This window comes from Agelaius tricolor, unplaced genomic scaffold, assembly GCF_023055355.1.
Source record: "Agelaius tricolor isolate 1412-34295 unplaced genomic scaffold, bAgeTri1.0.p SCAF_4, whole genome shotgun sequence".
In the NCBI taxonomy this organism is placed as follows: Eukaryota; Metazoa; Chordata; class Aves; order Passeriformes; family Icteridae; genus Agelaius; species Agelaius tricolor.
In genome coordinates this window covers 2,844,966-2,864,791 of record NW_027269264.1, presented here as the reverse complement: position 1 = coordinate 2,864,791, position 19,826 = coordinate 2,844,966, and the positions used below count along the sequence as shown (strand labels likewise).

Genomic DNA, 19,826 nt, shown 5'->3' with positions numbered 1-19,826 from the left:
AGCCATGTAGTCTCAATTTTCCTTCAGATGTAGCAGTTCCATGAAGCTCAGATGGTCAACTTACTCATCAGCATATGTGTGTATGTGTTTGTCATAATCAAGGTGAAACAGTAAGTCATTACTTCTAGAAGTCTATGAAATATTGTCATCATTTTCTCTGCCTAAGAGAATTGTGCCTATACCATTATTTGCTATATTCCTATATGCTTCTAAGAATTAAAATGGGTTTTCCAAATTGAGCAAAATATTTTATGTATTTATGGCAGGGTAGACTGAAGGTGGGAAAAATTAAGAATGATGCTTTTAGAGAGTTAGATGCAAGGTTGACTTGATCCACGTCCTGTTTACATCCAATCAGAATCTGAAAGGTGAAACCAGGAGCAATTCACCTGGTTTGGACTCCTTTGAAATCAGTAGACAAATTTTGTCATGCTCCAAAAACGCTCTTACTGTTTCTCAAAGCTAAATGTGTTTTTAATATTTTTAATTTTTTTTTAGAGAACTTCTAAGTGCCCTGATGACTGCCTTGAATGACTGTGAGTCATCATGGTACATAATTTGACTGAACTAAAGCTTGTTCTTTGTTATTTCAGGAGATACTGAATTACTCTTACACTGTAATTGCTAGGTTTTGCTAATATGATACTGTTGGTGATGTTCCTTGGTGGAGATACTATACATCAGCAGTCCTAGGTCACCATGTGCCTGTATGTATTCATTACATAAAGTCCCTAAGGTTACCCACTGTTAAGAGTTACCTGTACTACACTGATTAGCCTTTTCCAGCCTTAATGCTCAGGAAAAAATGGCAATATACTGTATGTTCCTGGGCTCATCTCTTCTAGGCTTCTGCTGCCTCCTTTCTGTTCCTGCCTACCTTTTGCTTCACAAGACTGTTGCACATACTCAGGAGCAAATACAGAGACACTACCATTGGTCCTGCATAGGAATAGAAAAATCTCCTGCAGGAAATGTCTCCATGGGCTTTGTGCCTTAAGTATTATGTGGTTGTGTCTTCATGAGCAGTGTCAGCAAGAACCAACTTTTAAGTCTCAAACTCATTTATTAGAAGAATTTCAAAAGTAATGGAAGGTTTTGTCTTGTGTTTATTAAAGTCAATGTATGTGATCACTGATGGATGCTGTGATTGCTGCTAACTGCCATGGGCCCTTGATGTGGGTCACAGATCAGTCTGTTCTCTCGTGCATCCAGCCATACTCTGCAGCTGACACAAATACTGGCCCTGGCTTCACCGCGCCACTAAATGATCCTGCAGAGACATACTAGAAAAACAACAGGCAACATAGTTTTTAATCACTTTACTCCATTTGGAATAGGATTATCAATGACAAGCTTTTTACTGTTTCAGAAAATGTTTGTATCTGCACACACAGCAAGAAGAGAGCTAATATTCTGTGATTTTATTTTAGACAAAAAATAATGATGGGGTCATATAGCTGGCAGTAAAAATCCATCCTGAAGTTCTTACAAGAACTGAAGCTGTGTATCATAAGGATTTTTACAGTCATACAGTCTAATCAGCACTTCTTATTGAAACACTATTTTCAGCAATGATTTCAGAAGTACATACACAAACAGGGTTATCAGTACTAATTGAGACACTAATATATATATATACATATACTATATATGTATAATATATATACATATACAAAGACACTTGGCAAGCTTTTATCTTACAAATTGTATTTGCATATGAATGGTCTTTATAGATTCTAAATAAAAATAAGATTTTTTTTGGTTTTGTTTTTTCATCAACACTGTCAGGCGGGTCATACTCCTATATAACATTGTATTCTGGAGCTGACATGCATTCCTTTCAAACCATTTAATTATACACAGCTGACCAACATTCCTGGATAAAACCACCTAATCAAGTGCATTACAAATACCCCAAATGGTTACTAATCTCCATATATGTACAAGTGTGAAATGTGCAGTATCCAAATATCCTTTTCCTAAAAGTGAATTACATAAAAGCAGAAGACCTGTCCAAAGAACTCCCTTCTCCATGTTCAATATGCCCAGGTGGTTAAGATACTATTGCACCACGTAGTTGTCTTTGCACATAAGCACTAGAATCCATCACTGTAATTAATATTCAATTTGTTTTCTACACATCTTAAAAATGTAGTTTAAAAAGAAAGAAATATAACAGCTTTCCACTTCTGGGCAAGTATGTTAAATAAACTGAAAATGCGTAATGCTGCAGCTCAAGTAATGTATCATGGAGGGCTGTATTTCCTTTCATGTCCATGTTGCTGGGTTCAGATGACAAGCTTCTCAAGGTTGTTAGTCTAATGACTTTGTCTCAGGACTAAGCAGAACTAAAAGGAGGGGAGGAGGGGAGTTTAGGCACTTTCACTAGAAATCCCTACAGGAAGAGCAGAGACCTACTTAGCTGGAGACTAGAGCATTTTCCCCGTTTCCAGAGACAGTCGTCCAGAGCAGTGCTACGTGCTGACTGACGTGGGCATGCTTGTGGCAGTGCTGAGCGTGCTCCGCGGGCAGTAGTTTTCCACAATGCCAAACGAACATAAATTCACTTAAATTTCCTATATGCATCTCTCGGGCTTTTGCACTCCTCAGTCATTCGAGCAAATGAAATTTAAGATGCTCTGTGTTTGAAAGGTAAAAGCACACAAAAGCAGTGGAAGGTGGAAAGGTATATAAAGGGATACACTTTAAGACACAGGATGGAAAATGTGCCTATGAAAAGTAAGGGGGAAACAAACCAGGCTAAATTGCAAAGAGAAAAACCCAGCCAAAGGGTTCACTTTTCTGCTCTCCTCGCGCTGCCACCGGATGCCCGGGTGGCAGGGCGCTACCCGGGCTAACCTGCTTCGTGCACCCGCCACCCCTGCAGTGCCTGAGGGACAGCCGGCGGGTTTCTGCCCGGCTCATCAAGCACCTGCAGCAGCGGGGTGCAGAGGCACCTTTAGCAGCCCTGTCTGAGAAAACGCTGGTTTCTTGCCGAGGCAGGAGGGACCAGCTCGACGGGAAGGCGTGCAAGGATGCCACCGCCTCTGACCTCGTGAACCTGTGAACAAGAGTGAAGCAGCGAGGCTTTCCAGGTTTTATAGCAGATTAAAAAAAAAAAATCCACCCCAACCCCACGGAATTTTATTTTAAACAGATACGAGCGGATTGAACTCGGCATTTTCAGGCTCGAGCTCTGCATTTCCATTATTTTTAGCGCAGCGGCGTACCACGCGCTTCGCACTGGTCACGCCGGAGCAGCGTTTTCAGATGCCGCGGGACCCCCGGGGCGGCGGAGCGGCAGCTCCGGGGCAGCTCCGCGGCCGTGGGCCAGGCCCGCCGCTCCCGCCGCCTCAGCGCGGGGTCCCGCGCAGCCCCCGCCCCGCGCCGCCGGTCACGTGGCAGCGCCCCCCGCATTGTGACGCAGCAGGGCCGGGCGGAGCCGCCCCCTCCCCTCGCTGCCTCCGTCCCTCGCTCCCTCCTTCCCTCTCCCTCTCCTCCTCCTCCTCCTCTCGCTTCTCTGGCCGCTGCCCGGTGGCAGGGCAGGGGCGGAGGGCGGGGCGGCGGGAGCCGGGCCGCTGCCGGAGCGCTGCCTGCACCGGCGGGGAGTGGCGGGGGGCGGCAGCCGAGAGGCGGCACCTGGGTCCTTCCCCCGTCTCCATCACCCCGGCCGCCGTGGAACGGCCGCGGCCGAGCGGAGCGCAGGGGTGAGGTGAGCAGAGCGGAGCGGAGAGGAGCGGACGGGGGCTTTGTTGCCGCCGACGGCGCTGCCCCCGAGGCGGTGGGAGAGGGGGCGCGGAGCCGAGCCCGGGGTGCCCCGCGGGTGGCGCTGGAGGCGCTTCCCCCGCTGAGGCGTCCCCGGGGGCGCGGAGCGGGGCTGCCGGGCGGCGGGCGGGAGCGGGGGGCGAGCCCCGGCCCGGCCCCCGCCAGCCCGCCCCGGAGAAGTGCTTTCCGCATGAAATCAGGGCTGAACGCGGGGGGTTTCGCTGGGGCTGAGCACGTACGTGATGTCAGCCGCGCGAAGTGCCGCCGCGAAGCCCTGGTCGCGCAGTAACACTCGCCCCCGCCGCGGATCTGCCTCTGCTCTGCTCGGAGCCGGGCGTCCGGGCGGGCACCTCGCCGTCAGCACCCTCCTGTCCCGCCGGGCAAGCCGAAATCTGGAAGAAAATCAAGTAGGAGTTGCATGTTTGTAACTGTGGGGAAACAAATGCCAAGTTGTCTGGTAGAAACATGCTCCAAGGCTTATACTTGCTTGGGTCAGTCCAAAATCGTGTTTGTGCAGCAGCGGGGATCAAACCTTTTTCCTACCCGCATCAATGAGTGCTTTATGTGAGCAGATGTAGTTTATATAAAGAAGAGCTCGAGGATCAGGTTCCGATGGTACTGGATATATAAAGAAGATGGTTGGCTTAAAGCCACATCTCTTACAGAGATATTAATCAGTCACAACTGGTCCTCGGAAAGTCCCCTCACCCGAAAACCCAGCAAAAAACTGCTGGTGCCTGTGTTTTCCATGGAAAATCTTAGCATCTTAGCCTCCTTTTATACCTCAGCATTCCACCAGCAAAAGGAAGCTGAAAAAAATGTTAAAAAAATTCTGAAGCAAATCACTTGACTGTTGGACCCTTTTCTAGTATTTAATGGCTGAAGAAAGATATACAGTCATACCACTGGGAAATCAAAATAATTTTATATTTTGTGCAAGTAGCACTGATCCTGCAGCCAGAAATTACATTGAATGGTGTGCATGCATTTAGCCTTGTGTAACATGCTGTAGCAGACTTTTAATGGTGTCCTGCCCTTACTGAATTTAGGAGTTATGTGCACTGCATGTGCTTCCAGCAAGCCATAAAAAGCATGACCTGTTGCCTTACTACCACCCATAAACATGAGATTCTTCACCCTAAAATCCTCTGCAGCTCGCTCATGTGTGAGCTCATGGTTGGTGAACTTGGTAAACCACTTCAGTCTCCAGACTGCTAAGCCTGCAAATATGCCGTGTGGAATACTGGAGCCATATTTTGAAGATTTGGCAGGTAAGCTGAAAAACTGGTTCCGGGAGCAGGCTTGGGGGATTGCTCAAGAGGTAGTTCAGACACAATGAGAAGCACTTTTCATCTGAATGAAACAATTAGAATTTGACCTGTTCAGTAGTCAAAGAGACACTTGCCTCATCACTATAGGCAATTTGTGAAAAGGCCTGTAATGAAAAGGCTCCCTTTGTAAGGGGTATGTGGTATAAAGCTTGACTTGTGCAGACTGGCCATTTTGCTCAATACAGTCACACAGTCTTAAACTGGCAGTTCACTTACTTTTCAGGTGTTCGTGATTTCTGGTCTGTGTCATTGATTCAGTGGGCTGCAGAAATCACGTGTGTGACTTGCAGCTTGTAGAAAAAGTGAGTAAAAGAAAACTACACCAGAGTATTGGCCCAGTGTAGAGTTACCTCCAAATTCAAGGAGACTGGTTAAAAAAATCTCCTTCTTTTTTGAGCAAGCAGTCCAGTGCAGGCTACTCAAAATGCTTTTAAGTGTCATTTTGGAACAAGGAGCTGGATAGTCTTTTGGGTGAGGAAGTTCTGTAGAAGATAGTAGATTACATTAGCTCGAAGCTGCTTGTCTTAATATCTCATTCTGGAATGACAGCAACATGGAAAGTAAGTATGTCATGGGTTCTTTGGGGCCAGCTTCCAAGTTTACAAAGAGCTGCATGTAAAATTAGACTGCTTGGACAAGGTGACTGAAGGTACCCTTGAAGATTCAGTCCCTTTACGGAGTAGTGTGAATCAGTGATAAGTCACTTTTTTCATAATCACAAAACCATGATCCCAAATATTAGGTATTTTGTAACTGTTTCTTGACTGGGCATCAACAGAGCTTGAAAAACGATGAAGTGTTCCTCTGCTTCCCAATTGTCCATTTTTCCTGGCAGCTGAAATCTGTTCCCATGTGGACTCCATGGGTGTAAGAAGTGTTCATCCCACACACACCTGAGCTGGAATACCACCTGCATTGGCACAGCTCTCTTTCTCACAGTGTTCTTCCAGGATGTCTCAGACCTGTACCTAATTCCTCAGGCAGCTCTGTCCTTGGACACTTGTCTGATTAGAAGCAGGAAGGGGAAAGCATGACAGCCCCACTGCAGCTGCTGTAGCTTCTCTCCTCTGAGATGGAGACACACAAGTAGTGCTACCTCCACGTGCCGGATATGCCAGCAAGAAAGGGGGAGCAGCCAGCCACAGGCAGCCCCTTGGGGTGGCTCATCTGTCACAGACAGCAGCACAAAAGTCGTGTTGGCAGTGGTGCAGGGATGATGGTCCTGAAGTGGTGATGCTGCACACCTCATGAGCACAAAGACAGTAGTTCAGCAGCCTTTGTGGGATGCAGCAAGTTATCTCCCTCATCTGGTGTTTAAATGCTTCAGCTGACTAGATAAGGTGTGTAGCAGAGCTTTATCTGCACCCTTGTCTGTCTCTGATTGTGTTCGTGAAGTTCCAGAGGCAATCCATGAATCATGCCTAAGGAGGCAGGGAACAATTATTTTTTATTTCAATTTTAGAATAAACCTGCATTTCTTTTCAGGTAGATGTCACGAGGAGAATATTCTCATCCTTCCTTATGCAGCCATGATAATTAAAATTAATGCCAAGTAGAATAAAGAAAAGTTTATATTTTTGTGCTAGTCTGTAAGTAATCTATTTGCCAGTGCTTTACTCTGTGTTGCTTAGCAAATACAGTTTTTTTTTACAGTTGAAATCTATATGATCACTGTCAAAATGAAAAATATGTTAGAAAAAGTTGAGAAACATTGGATTGTGGAAGGGCAAATAGTAATTCTTTTCAGCTCTTGTCTGAATAGTACCATAACTAAACTAAACTGAAGGAAATGGTGCTTAGATAATTGGCAAGAGGACTTGGAATAGTGTTGTGTCTGAGCTCCCTATTTTTCTGGCAGATCTGTTGTTTCTCAAGGGAGGTAGAAAAGATAGGCTTACATGAAGCAGGTGCATAGTAAACACAAGGGAATTTCTCTTTAAATGCAAATGTGGTTCTACAATAGATTTATATGCACAGTGGAACCATTGGAAACAAGAAGATAGAACATATGCATCAGATACTTTATTGATTTAAGTCCCTAAGAGAGTTCTAAACGGAGGGGGAGAAATAATTAATTAATTTTTGTGGTAGAAATATTGTCTACTATTTACCTGTCTAAAGTGGAACTGTGATTTCATCTTCTACAATAAAGCAGCAAGTGATTCAGAGGTCTGAAGGTCTTAGAGTTATCAAAGAAAAGTACAGTTCAGCCGCCACAATTTGGCAATTGGGGAAATCCTTCATTAGGTGTGTTTTCTTGTGTGTTAAGGAGTGTTTACAAAAGCTTATTTTGAATACGAGTATGGCTGATTTGCACTTCATGAAGAATTACGAAGCAGCACTTGAAAGTGTATTTTTTCTGGTTAAAACATAGCATTGGTTTGTGAGATTTGCTGTAATCATTTCCTTTTTGGTTTAATTTCCTCCTCAGTTCTTGTTTGCAGTCAGACTGCTGGCATTATTTTTGTTTATACCAGATAAAAAAGCATTGTCTAACTTATCTTTTAAACTCAATACAGTGTACTACATGACCACTTTTATATATAAATCCTCCCCCCTCTTCCCCCTTCTGTTTTATTGTTACTGAATCAATCTGGAGCTTTCCTTTTAAAATGAAATTCTAATCAGGAACTTAGCACTTCCCTTCAACCCCCCCTATTTTAACCAACTTGTTTACATCTGTGACTAAAAATCAGGCTGTGCTGCATTAGCTTTCTTGGAGCAGGCTGCCCAGAGAGGTTGGGAAGTCTCCTTCCTGGACCAGCCTGGACATGATCCTGTGCAGCCTGCTGTGCGTGAGCCTGCTTTATCAGGGGATTGGATTCAATGATCTCCAGAGTTCTCTTCCAACCCCTGCCATTCTGTGAATCTGTGATGTGCATGACAGGGGCATGCATGAGATTGTGATTTGGAGCTGTGGATCTCTGTGGGTTATTCATCCATGTAGTTCTTTTGCAGGATCTTGCCATACTGACTAGCCTCTTTTTCTTATAGAATTAGGAAATACCTTTAACTGCTTATATGTGCATGTACATTCCTCATGTTCTCTTTAACTAAAATTCAGATGCAAATATTCTGCCTTTTGTATGCTATGCTGTCAGTTCCAGTTGAGTCACAGTAGTAAATTTATGAAGATCCCATGAGCTGCTTTTGTATGGGCTCAAGGTTTTGAATATTGAAGTTGTCAGCCTGTTGAGACACTTATTTGAATATATGTAAATGCTGTCTCCAAGATGCTTTTAAAAGCAAACAAAAAAAAAAAAAAAAAGGCCAAACAAAATGGAGCAAACTATATCTTGGAAATATACTGCACACAGAAGCAGAGGAGTGCTGGTAAGGTAAATGAGCTGTGTCATTTTCCCTGACCCACATTCTACTGTGCTAAGTATAAGTGTACTCATTTCTCCTCTTGTTACATGGAAAGAGTCTTCAGTTATGTGTCCAAATTATGTTAATGTCTAGGATATTACCATTTTGCAAACTCATATGCTGAGGTCTGGATAAAGCACAATATTTGTGGTTGTTGCTAGGACATGGCCAAAAATTTACCTTGAGTTACAGAATGGAATCACCAGGAAAGTGAGTTACACTTACATCATTAATTATTTGCTTCTCATTAACATTGAAACTCTGACAGGTTTGATGCTGTGACCACTTCCCTGGGTAAAGAACCTTCACCCTCTGTGTGAAGAACTTTTTCCTAATATCCAGTCTAAACTTCCCCTAACACAACTTCAAGCCATTTCCTTGGGCCCTGTCAGTGAGTAGAGATCAGTGCCTGCCCCTCCTCTTCCCCTCACAAGGAAGCTGTAACTGCAGTGGGGTCTCCCCTCAGTCTCCTCCAGGCTGAACAGACCAAGGGACCTCAGCCACTCCTCACACGGCTTCACCCCAAGGCCCTTCACCATCCTCGTGGCCCTCCTTTGGACACTCTCTAACAGCTCAATGTCTTTTTTGTGTTGTGGCACCCAAAACTGCCCCCAGCACTTGAGGTGAGGCTGTCCCAGAGCAGAGCAGAGAAGGACAATCCCCTCCCTTGCCTGGCTGGTGATGCTGTGCCTGATGCACCCCAGCATGTGGGCTGTTGCACTTTTGTTGACAAGAACTGGGAGCAGTTCTTAAAAATTCACATTTATAAGGCAGAGGAATTCTTCCATGTGCTTGATGCACCCCAGGATACGGTTGGGCCTTTTGAGTGCCAAAGCATACTGTTGACTCATAGTCAACTTGCTCTTGATCCAAACCACCAGATCCTCTTCCATGGGACCTTTAATTCTTTCTCCAGCCTCTCAGTCTGTCCTTACAGCCAGGAGTGCCCTGTCCCAGGTGCAGAACATGGCTCTTGCCCTTGTTATGCTTCATATGGATGGTGTTTGCCCAGCCTTATAATTTGTCAAGGTGTCTGCAGTGCATGTCTTCAATGGAGTCAGTAGATTCTCCCAGTTTAGTGGAATCTGCTGGAATGGCGCTGCCTGGTGACTGGAGGTTTTGCTGTCTTTGAGTGCTGAGATGCTCAGGTCTAGAAAACTAATTGCAGCACAACTGTGCATGTGCTCAGGGTTTCCACAAAGAGACAGGCAGCAGAATGTTTATCCCTGCACCCAAAACTTTATGTATTTTACTAGCTTGCTTCTTCCCATGGTAAATTGGCTTGTATGTAATCCCTGCTGCTGTGATCCAATTCCTCCCAGGTCTTTAATTGTCTGAGTCAATATTAGCTCTTGTGTGTCTGTATACTCTCCCAGTAAGGCAGCAAAATATGCAGAAAAACTGCATTCCTTCTTAACTTCTGGTTGTGATTTAGCAAAATGCACACGAAATCTCCTCAGAGTGAATCATTCACTCTGCAGTCAGTTTAAGAACATGCGTGGATCCCTTTGGTCACTTGCTGGACAAAAGATAGTAAGCCATCCTTGAGAGGATGTCATGATTTGTTTTTTGTATCCAGTGGAGGCTAGAGCCAGTGGAATAGTTGTAGTGTTGCTGCCATGCAGTTAACTGCTGTTGGAGGAGAGGAGTTCCTGAATTTGAAGGATCTTATTAGCTCTGGGTTTCTGCATCACAGTAAGTTCTGCCCTTGTTGGCAGCACTAATAGATAAAGGTATTAGTGTCTTGATGTTCTTCTGAAATTACTGTCCTTGAATCAGTAGGTAGCTAATGTGCCTGCTTGGGTTAAGGGTTCAGAACCCAGCGCTGGCACTGCTTTGGAATGGAGAGGAATGAGTGCTGTTTACATGTCACAAGGTTTCTGCCAGCTGCCTGTAGAGTGTGTGGTGTCTCTTCTGTAGACAGTAAAGCTGGGTGAATTGCTGTCCTTGAAGGTTCAGGTTAATCTGGCATGACTCTGTAAATCCCCACAGGAGAGGCCAACCAACACATGGTAAGGAGTATTAAGGGAAGTTCTCCACAATTCCAGCTAATGGAATTTAGCAAAATGGACACTCTCTCCAGCATATGTTCCTCATCAGGTCCCATATGCTTTACAGTATGCTTCCAGGCTTTTCTTTTTGCAAATGCAGTTTTTAGATGAATTTATCTACAGTAGCACTGTTTCTGGATGTGTCTACACTGCAATCGAGTAGTATGACTGCAGGACATGCAGACAGCTCTGTAATTGCTTTGATCAGTCTGTGATGTGAAGACATGCCAGCCTAGACTTAAGAGAGGGCTTTCCAAGCCTTCTGGACAGATTATTAAACCATGCTGAAGTCTGCTTTCATCTGTCTCCCCTGCTATTTTTAACTGTCCTCTCTAGATTTGCACTCTTGTGGATATGCCTACACGTGCTGACATAAACTCAGGACTGCCTGCCCACTTCATGCCTCCTGCAGCATCGCTGGAGGATGCTCTGCATCTGGGTGTGTATCCCTTATTCTTTGTACTGAGACAGTCTGGTTTTCTATGGAGTTTAACTGACTGTCTCACTATTTAATTCCCCTCTGTAAGGAATTATAGAAAGGGCAGAAGAGTGTCAGAGAGACTTCTGGCAAATTTCCACTCCAAAAGTTAATTTTATAGTCCCTATTCCAGATTTGATTGTTAAGTTCAGCCTTAAAGAACCATCATATCCAGGCCATACATTTTTGCAAGTGTTAAAATCCAGATGAGAGACCAGGTTAAAGGAGCTATGTTAGAAAGTGAGCATTTTAAAATGTTCTGTATCAAAACATTGAATCTAGAACACAATTATGGAGGGAAAAAAAAAGTGGAATTATATAAATGATAAGAAATATCAGCAATAACAGTAAGGTCACTATAATATATAAAACACAATCCAACTCTGTTAAAAGGATTTGGAATGTTTTTTAAAAAGAGAAGGACTGTCTATGTTTTTTCAACATTTCAAGGAAGATCCTTGCCCTGCTAGGAATTTCTTGTTTTGGTTTGTGAGGATTTTATTGTTGGCTGGGAATTTTTTTTTTAAAATTTATGTAGTGAGGGTTATTTTTGGTTTGTCAGATTAATTGTTAAGTTACTCCATCTGTTTGAAAATGAAATCAGAGAACCTTCTTATGAAGGTACTATATTGTATGAGTAAAGTTTGACAACAGGTATAGTCGTACATCAGATTTTAGTAATTTTTTAATGCAGAAATTGATTTTCTTTCTGCATTAAGAACCAATCAACCAATGAACCAAAAAAAACCCCAAAAACCTGATCTGTATCTAAGGATATAGTCTGAAAACATCTGTCAAGTGTCTAATTCTTGCACTGTGCACTTTCCGTGCTATTTAACAAAGATAAGGGAGAAAACATGGCTTAAAAATTAGATCATAAAAGAATTAGTTAGTGCAATTTTTTTTTCATGCCAAAAAAAATATTTCACATAAAATCAGTACTGTCAGACAAAGAGGAATACAAAATAGACTCTCGTTTGTTACTGTGACATGAGATATGCTGTAGAGGAGTAAGGTGAAACTGAGCTTTTCAGCCTGGTAGAATGCTACAGCTTACATGTCTGCCAAGAAAATATTTAGTTCCTAGATAAATGGTTAAACTGAAATAAATAAAATATTCTTTTATCTTTCATCAAACAATTCTTTAAAAGAAGTGTTTCTTACTCCTGTCCTTGACACCTTTCTAAGGGAAGAAGAACAGCCTTAGTTCACTGGATGCTGCACAAGAATGCAAGCTAAGCCTGGTTTCTGCCTCATGTGGTCTTGAATAAATTATCTGATTCTTTTCACTTATGAGAAGAAAATAATAGTAGAGAACTTCAAATTGACAGTAGCAACATCTTTTTGTAATATGGCAATCAAACAGTGCCTAATATTTTTGTTATGAAAAGAATAATTCTTTATGTTAAACAGCTCCAGCACCTTCAAGCTCTGAGGTTCAGAGTGTGGGACAGAGAATGGGACATGCACCCCTTCTCTGGACAACCCATTCCAATGCCTCCACCAGTCCCACAAATTAGGATTTGTTCCTAATACCCAAACTAAACTGGCTGTTTTTTAGTTTGAAACTATTGCCTCTGGTTTTATTTCCACAAATCATGGTATAAAATGCCTCTCCAACTTTGCTGTAGGCCTTCTTCAATGAGGTTTCCTCAGAGCCTTCTCCAAGCTGAACCATCCCAATTCTCTCAGGAGACATGTTCTATCCCTTTTATCATCTTCATGGCCCCTTCTGGGCTTGATACAGAAGGTCCATGTCCTTCCTGTGGTGGGACCCCAGAGCTGGACACTGCAATGGGGTCTCACCAGAGCAGAGCAGAGGGGCAGAATCCCCTCCCTCACCCTGCTGCCCACCCTGCTTTGGTTGCAGCCCAGGACACGTCTGGCTTTGTGGGCTGTGAGTGCCCATGGCTGGGTCATGTCCAGCCTCTCACCCACCAGCACCCCCAAGTCCTTCTCCTTGGGGCTGCTTTCAATCCCTTCATTCTCCAGCCTGGATTGATACTGGGAATTGCCCCAATCCAGGTGTAGCACCTTGTGCTTGATCTTGTTGGACCTCATCTCGAGCCCGTGTGCCCTCATCTTGAGCCTGTCCAGCTCCCTTTGGATGACACCCTACCCTTCAGAAGTGTCAGCTGTGCTGTCAGCTTGATGTCATCCTCAGCCTTGCTGAGGAAACAGTTTGTCACGGTGGCCAAGAGCTGGCACAGGTTTCTCAGAGGTGGTGGAGTCTCTCTCCATCCTTGGAGATACACGACAGCCACATGGATGCCGTCCTGGGCAGCAGGCTCTAGCTGAGGCATGGGCAAGGGTTTGGACTGGATGATCTCCAGAACTTTCCATCCTCATCTGTTTTGTGGTTCTGTGAAGCACTGTGAAAAGAAGAAACATTGTTATAATTAATACACAGGCTATTCCCTGTAGCCTTGTGTGTATCTGGTTCAGTGATGGTGGCTTTGCACGCAGCTAAGCACAACCCAAAATATGGCATGGCTGTAGCCAGGAAAGATGTGTGCTTTCTTATTTAGGTTCCATTTGTTGAGCCTTTTGGTGTCAGGTATATGGGGTAAGTGAACTGCAGTGAGAGCCACCTCCCACTTCTTGCAGGGATCAGTACAGTTTGGGGATGTGGACAGATACACAGGAACACCTGTGTGCTCCCATGCATCTTTCTGGCCTTTCTGCTGTGGTTTTTTGTGGCTTCCTGTAAGCCCCTTTGTTTCCAGCTCTGGATGGGGATAATAATGCTTTCTATCCTGTAATACTGGAAGACTGTGAATGAATTGAAGAGTGTTTGTGAAACACTTGGGCATTACTGATGAGTACCTATAAAAAAAGCTACAAGGATATCTTCTGCTTGCTATAGGGCTATGGCCATCTAAAATTTTAAATAAATTTAGACTAGTTAAATGCTGGATGGGGGAACACAGGAAATGAAAATGCACATCTGATATTTCTGAGTAGTTCGGGTGTGCTCTGTGTAAGGCAGATCACCTTTTGCAAAGCATTGAATTGGGATCCTTCAGTTAGTCCCTGCATCAAAATCAGTACAAGCAAGAAATGTGCTCATGCCTAAATTTTGTAACATTGTGGGTTTTGATGTAGTGAGTTAGTGAGGTTCATTTCTTTAACAAAGTTTCATTTTTTTTAAGTGAAGGGTTTTAGGAATCTCTGAAGATACTACAAAATTTCAGTTTAAAATAATAGTACTACTTCTAATTGGCATTTCTGCCCCCTCATCCCGCAGTTTATTACAGCACTAATAGCTGCACAGCTGAACACTAGTGCTGGTTGTATCTGCTGCCCATAACATTTTAAACAAATAATATTGGACAGCAGTATTCCACATAGAATAGCATTATATAGCTGCAGAGCTGCAGTTGCAGTCTATTTCTCAAATGAGAAAATAATGACAGTTTCAGAAGACAGCATTCTGGTTTCAGGGGCATAGATGTCTCTCAGGAATAATTTAGTTGTTTTTCATTGAATATTCCAATTTCCACCAAACTATAATGGAAATAAAATGTTCATTTTTGATGGTGCTTAAATTTACAGTAGTTTGCACTGTTTAATTTTTAAGAAGTTTTGCAAACAACATCATAGTCTATGTCTATGGAATAAAGTATGAAAAGCTCTACAGTTTCTCTATTGTCCTAATTTTAATTTTATCAAAATGAAAATATTTGTATAGATGTTAGTGGTCAAGTGTCATTTCTAAGTCAGAGGAAAGTTGATGTTCATAGTAGAAGTGATAATATTTTTTAAAATTATTTTCAATGCTTTTTTGCTTTAAAAGTAAATATAGTAAAAGTAAAACCTACAATACATGCATATAGTACTTGTCAAATTTATTTTATTCATCATGTAGTGTCAAATGAAAGTGGGCTGGTCTGAGTGACAAGGAGTGTGAGTTCTGAGTTTTTTCAGTTCAAAGTTTGTTTTTTTGAGTATGAGGTTTGGTTCTTTTGGTCCATGGGCACCATGTGCACAGATATATGCGCTGTGTGACATGCCCTGTGTAAGGCTGGCTCACATCCCAAATTGAAGTGTAATGCTGGTTACCCACTGTTGCCCCTCAGCCCTGACTGCTAATGGAATTCACCTTGTGTCAATGGAAAATTCAGCTTTGGAATTTGGAGTGTCAGAATTTGCTAGAGTGTAGCTCTTACATATTCTAGCCAGTTTCAGGGCATAAAGGATAGGATAGTGGAATTGACAGCCCAAAAATAAAAAAGAAGAAAATAAAAAAGGGTGTAGTTGGAAGACTGGAACCACAGGAAAGTGGTTGCAGAGAAAACAGGCCTCCCACAAGAGAGCAGGACAGTGCAGAGGCTTCACACAAATGGTGGATACACTTGGCATATTCTGACCCTTGAACAGAGAATCTACTTACGTAGGAGTTTTCTCTTGACTTTATAATTAAAGCTCACATGAAGCAAAAAATCATCATGGGACTGAATGCAGGATTTTAGCAGGGAAATGTAAATAAGGCAAGTTCTAAATTTCTAACTTCAAGCACAGCATTTGAATGTTGCAAACTTAAGAGCAGTGTTTGGCATTAATTCTTTTCCAGGATATTTCTAGAAATTATTTAGCAGGCCACTATGGGGCTACAAGGTGTTGAAATTCGACGGGACTATTATTGAATTTAGGCTGAGTAATTTAAATGGAACAAAGAAACATGCAAGGAAGTGCTTGAAAAATTCCTTTTACTCATCTGTGTAAAAATAATAATAATTAAAATTACTTCAAACCCTAACGTGACCTAACACATGCTTTCAACATTAAAAGTATATTAAACAAAGATATTTTCAATTGCTTGGTTTTATTGAAACAAAACTTATAAATTAAATGTGTTCTTCAGCAAAAAGAAAATGCAGCATAGGAAGATTTATGGGGATGATATACTGATTAAATTGGTTCCATATTTTTCTATGATCAGTACCTGAAGAAGATAAGGTGAATAAAGATGCAAAGTACTAAGGAGAGAAACTAAAGTCAGGATTTGTGTAGCAAAACTTAAGTATCAAAAAATATAATTTACTTTAAATTATTGTACTGAGCAAAAACTTCTGTAGGATTGCTGCCCCAGTGCTACTGCCCCCAGTGCTGCTGCCACTAATTCAGAGAAAGAAGAGAAACCTCAGTTTATGGTTTGAAACAAGAGTGCAGTGAGTCACATCTGCTTTATTAAAGATGTTGACACAGAATCCTCCACCTCCCCCTAAACCAAGGCATGATTTGGAAAGGCTGAGCTCTGCTATGCTTGATTTCATCCTAACATAAGTGCTGGAGCCTACATTAGCAGTGGTAGTTGCCATAAGCCCTATGTTGCTCTGTCTTACTTTGGGGCCAAGTATCTGGTTCCTTGTGGATGTGGTTACTAGGGTATATTATTTTTGGATTTTTACATAAGAACTAGGCTACCAAAAGAAGGCATATTTTTTATTTCTGTAGTTCATGAACTCACAACAGCCCTGCAGATGTTCAATATTCATTGCCTTTGCCAAAAGACTAGAAGTTGTGAGTGCTTTGACAGCACAGTACTTTTCAAATTGTACCTGGAGTAAAAAGTTGTTAAATCAAAATATCGTGGATGTTTTTATGTATCAGTTTCTTCTCAAGTTGATTTGGAACCATATTGAACCATTAATTTCTTGAATGTTCTGCTTAATTCTCCTCAAATGCACATCTCCAAAGTCTTGCTCAAGTAAGTATGAGGGCAGTGTACACACACATTTTCTTCTATGCTGTTTATTTACTTTAACATGTAAAAAGCAGTTACAGTATTGTAGTAAATGTCAGTAAAGTATTGTGCTGCTTTGAGTGGTTCTAGGTGACATATGTGCTTTACACTTTCAGCCACCATTTAGGATGGTTGAATTTTCATTTTTTCTGTGTATTTCCATGCAATACATGTTGTGATTGATGTCTTGAGAAGTTGCATACGGTATGTTACAAAGCCTGATAGGGATTGTAGAGATGCAGAGCAAGACATTATCAGTATTCACATAGTTAATTCCTTCTTATTTGATGATGTTACTGAAAGTTAGTTACAGGTCTGTGTTTTCTGTGTGTATGTTAGCAGTGTACTAGTTATGTAAAATAACTCAGGACACAGGTCAGCTGATTTCCCAGTCCTTTTTTAGCAGCTGCCTCCTGAATTTAAGAGCATAAGCACTGGCTTTATTGTGGAATGCAGTGTATTTGTCACTAATATTCTTTGAAATAATGAATAGAGCTGCAAATAATCTTGACATGAAGTAACACAGCATTTTATGTCTCTCAGTGTTCCAACTGACCATGACTTGATCCATGTAAGTCTTTGGTTCAGTCTCAAATCTAGGTTTAATGAAGGATTTACAGAAATGCTGAACAGCACTTGTACTTTCACATGATTGATGCAGTGTTCTATATGTATTTTACAGTTCTGCATTGTAAATTATTTGATGTTTAAGTATAAAAAACAGATGAAAACCTATAGCTTTAATATTATGTATGCAGAGAAGATGGATATATACACATGCTTACTCTCTGTACTTGTGATTGTTGAACCTCTGCATATTAAAATGTATTATTCATTTCTGCCAACAGTCATGAGTCAGTGGAAAATAATGGGCGCAATCATTTGAAAAATGCGCATTCACTATTTGCTTGTATTCATCTCAAAGTTCAGACTGCAGATGTGTAACCATTCATTTTACTGTTCTCAGTGATGCGTGTAAGCCTCCTGAGGATTCACATTTATGAACTTCCTGCATTGGCATTGGCAGAACAGAGAGGTAACATGAAATAAAATTTATTTCTGCCATAGAATTTAGTGATATAAGAGGCAGTTATTAAAAAGAATCAACACTCAACCTGATTTTGTTAGTTCAGCTGCTGAATTTCCACTAGTAAAGTAATAAATTCAATTTGCAGTGGACTTTTCCTAGTAATTGCAAACATTGTGTATACATTTTCTCCAGGGAGTCACACTTTGGAATAGTAGTGAGGTTTTTTTCCTGAAATTTTGCAGGAAGTAGAGAAAAAAGATGAATGTCTTTTAAGATTAGTGTGTAAAGAAAGCTTTTCTGGTCAGATTTCACTTCTAAAATGACTGAAGAACAGATTTGTTAAATTCCTGATGTTCTGCTCAATCATAATTTTCTATGGAAAATTATGTCATACATAATCTCCAGATCTGTATGTGAATGTATTATTTTAACCTGGGTTTGGTGTTAGCATTGAATTACCAGTACTCAAAACAAATGTATTTGAAGACTCTTTGGCTAGTTCTGCTTAAGAAAATATTTTTAAAGCTCAGAGGAAGTGCAATGAACTAGTTACTAGCTGCACAATTTATACTTGAGCCTTTGTACATTCAGTGCTACAAAATATATCAATGGCAGGTTTCCCAGTGTTGTGTATGTTCTGTTTTATTACTGGTTTCTCCAGATTCTGCTTTTGGTCTAATTTAACGTTATTCCTGGCTTGATAGGATATGTAATTTTTTCCCTTTGTTTCAGTTGCTTTTGTTTTGGTTTAGTCCACTCATTGATATGATATCCTTTATGGTTTTCACGATTCAAAAACAAAGGAAAAAGCCCTTTCATAGACCCTGACCGAACTGCTTTTTACATGTTGCTGCGATCTTGCAGTTTCAGAGGTTGTGTTGATTATGGGGTAGTACAGTGTGATAAATCATACATTCAGTCCTTTTTATGGAACCTCCATAAGAAAGTACTGCACTATCAATTCATTGCTGTAATATTGGCTCTTGAAACAGTTTTGAATTCAAATTTAGAAAGAAAAAAAAAAGCCTTTTTTTTCTTATTTTATTAATATTTTAAAACATGTTAAGGCTCATGGTTGTGATGGGGAAGAAAGCAAAACCAATATTTTAATTACGGGTATAGGATAATAAAATGTTCCCTAACTGAATTTTAGATCTCCAACTGCAACATGGAAAATACAAATTTCACCAGGACCAACAGAAATAAATATTCTTTTCCCATAAATGGAGTGGTTTAAACCAATCAGATCCTTGAAAAATTACAGCACTTGCAAAATATTTTAAAAATTTTAAAAATTACAATTTTCTAGACATGGGCTTGCAGAATGGCAAAGTAATATATAAATTGCTTTAAGAGAGATGGGTTTCATAAAATTGAGAATGTAAAAAAATCTCCAATGGTGGTGTTTACATCATTGTAATTCTGCAGAGCAAATGAAGTAATTCTCTTTCTTGCTTTGTAAACTAAATCTAGTGTACATTAAAAAAAGATTTAGTAATAATTGTTTTGCATCCCTCAAACCCTCTGGCATACTTTAAGGTTCCCTGTCCAGGTTGATGGAAGTGGTGATGGTTTGGAGTCAGCACAGCTGCTTATAGAACTTCTATATCATTCACTGGTGAAAGTGGAAGAGTAGTCAGTGCTTGCTCTTTTCTAGGCTCAAAGGGAGCTTTTCAAATATCTGAATTGGAAAGTACGTATATGTTACAAGTTCACTTAAGTTCATTTTTGGAGACTGGCTGATGTAGCAACTCTGGATTTCGGGTGGGTGATGAATCTTTTACATTAAGAGCAATTCCTGCTTTCTTCTTCAGTATAAATCTGAATTTTAGGTTCTGTGGTAGATTAGGTAGAGTGGGATATTCTGTAGAATTGCTTGTTATATTCAGTCCTGGTTTCTATATGTACAGAAGTATGCAGCAGTGTATTTTCTGTCCCAGTGAGACTCCCAGCTGATTCTGAAAGATCTTACTTATACCTGGCTTTCCTTAAGGAAAGAGCCACTCTCCTCAGCATTAAAGGATTAAGCATTTCTTGCTTAAAAGGTCCTGCTAGG

The 19,826-nt window shown here is 41.3% G+C and overlaps 1 protein-coding gene across 5 annotated transcripts in view; it reads left to right on the top strand.

Annotated features, from left to right (window-relative positions):
- Positions 1–3,442: 3,442 nt before the first annotated feature.
- SNCAIP (synuclein alpha interacting protein) overlaps positions 3,443–19,826 on the top strand; it is an 88,264-nt gene continuing 71,880 nt past the window's right edge. The window contains exons 1-2 of one of the 5 annotated variants that reach the window (XM_071424380.1): positions 3,443–3,712; positions 4,920–5,036. The gene's annotated coding sequence lies outside the window, so the exon portion shown is untranslated. Of the gene's footprint in view, positions 3,713–4,032; positions 4,173–4,919; positions 5,037–10,852; positions 10,956–19,826 lie in introns of those variants that run through there. The other 4 variants (XM_071424381.1, XM_071424379.1, XM_071424383.1 and 1 more) reach the window with 4 other exon arrangements.